We start from the raw sequence: 2,181 nt of genomic DNA on the forward strand, positions 1-2,181 counted from the left end.
TCCAGTTTCTAACCAAAGACTTCCTGAGATTCTGGATGGTCGACATCCGCTGGGAGGGTCTCAGCTAAACACAGGGTGCATGCACCCAACCTGCGCGGGCGGAAACTGAGGCTGGGGCCGCGGAGGGGAGAAGGCGCACCACACCCAAGGAGAGGGGGCCCGTCAAGCTCCTGTCTGCCTGAGCTGCTCGGGCCGGGGAAGGCACAAAACGCAGGCGCAACTGAGTCCGCGCTTTTGTGGAACACCCAAAAACTGGAACCGCACACAACGCAGGGCACACTCCATATAGAGCAACAGGGAGCCTGAGCAGTGTAGACGGGGAAAACAGCCCCCCCACCCCGCAGCGTGACGGAACTAGCAAACCTGAACAAGAGACCACCTCCGCCCGCCTGTGTCAGGGCGGAAATTAGGCACTGAAGAGACCGGCAAACAGAAGCCAAATAAACAAAGGGAACCGCTTCAGAAGGGACCGGTGCAACAGATTAAGATCCCTGTAGATAACACCGACTACACCGGAAGGGACCTATAGATATGGAGAAGTGTAAGCCGGAACGAGGAGCTATCTGAAACTGAACTGAACCCACACTGACCACAACAGCTCCAGAGAAATTCCTAGATATATTTTTACATTTTATTTTTAATTAAAAAATTTTTTTCTTTTCTTTTCTTTTTTATTTTTTCTTTTATTTTCTTTTAAAATTCCCTATTACTCCCCCATTACTCCTTAGCTTTCATTTTCATATATTTTTACAATTTTTTTAATTAGGAAAAAAATTGTTTTTCTTTTTTTCTTTTTTTTCTTTTTCTCTTATTTTCTTTTAAAGTCCTCTATTACTCCTCTACTACTCCTTAAGTTTCATTTTCATTTCACTATAACCTTGCAAAAAAAAAAGAGAGAGAAATCCTATTTTTAAACCAAACTTCATATATATTTCTAAAATTTTTTCTCTTTTTGTTTTTGTTTTTAACATTGTATTTTTAAGAGTCTAACCTCTACTCTAGATTTTTAATCTTGGTTTTTCAGTATGTGATATAAATTTTGGACATTTAAGAAGCCAATATTCAGTTCCCATTTTTACTCAGGAGGGTATTGATTACTCTCTCCCACTTTTGACTCTCTGTTTTCTACCTCAGAACACCTCTGTTTCCTCCTTTCTCCTTCTCTTCCCAATCCAGTTCTGTGAATCTTTGTGGGTGTCTGGGCTATGGAGAACACTTTGGGAACAGACAACTGCGTAGATCTGTCTCTCTCCTCTTGAGTCCCCCTTTTTCTCCTACTGCTCATCTCTATCTCCCTCCTCCCTCTCCTCTTTTTCATGTAACTCTGTGAACCTCTCTGGGTGTCCCTCACGGTGGAGAATCTTTTCACCATTAACCTAGAAGTTTTATTATCAATGCTGTATAGTTGGAGAAGTCTTGAGACTACTGGAAGAATAAAACTGAAATCCAGAGGCAGGAGACTTAAGCCCCAAACCTGAGAACACCAGAAAACTCCTGACTACATGGAACATTAAGTAATAAGAGATCATCCAAAAGCCTCCATGCCTACACTGAAACCAACCACCATCCAAGAGCCAGTAAGTTTCAGAGCAAGACATACCACGCAAATTCTCCAGCAACACAGGAATATAGCCCTGAATGTCAACATACAGGCTGCCGGAGTCACACCTAACACATAGACCCATCTCAAAACTCATTACTGGGCACTCCATTGCTCTCCAGAGAGAAGAAATCCAGTCCCATGCACCAGAACACCGATGCAAGCTTCCCTAACCAGGAAACCTTGACAAGCCAATCGTCCAACCCCACCCACTGGGTGAAACCTCCACAATAAAAAGGAACCACAGACCTCCAGAATACAGAAAGCCCACTCCAGACACAGCAATCTAAACAAGATGAAAAGGCAGAGAAATACCCAACAGGTAAAGGAACATGAAAAATGCCCACCAAGTCAAACAAAAGAGGAGGAGATAGGGAATCTACCTGAAAAAGAACTTAGAATAATGATAATAAAAATGATCCAAAATCTTGAAAACAAAACGGAGTTACAGCTAAATAGCCTGGAGACAAAGATTGAGAAGATGCAAGAAATGTTTAATAAAGACCTAGAAGAAATAAAAAAAAAGAGTCAATTAAAAATGAATAATGCAATAAATGAGGTCAAAAACACTCTGGAGGGAA

Source organism: Cervus canadensis, chromosome 29 (assembly GCF_019320065.1).
Source record: "Cervus canadensis isolate Bull #8, Minnesota chromosome 29, ASM1932006v1, whole genome shotgun sequence".
In the NCBI taxonomy this organism is placed as follows: Eukaryota; Metazoa; Chordata; class Mammalia; order Artiodactyla; family Cervidae; genus Cervus; species Cervus canadensis.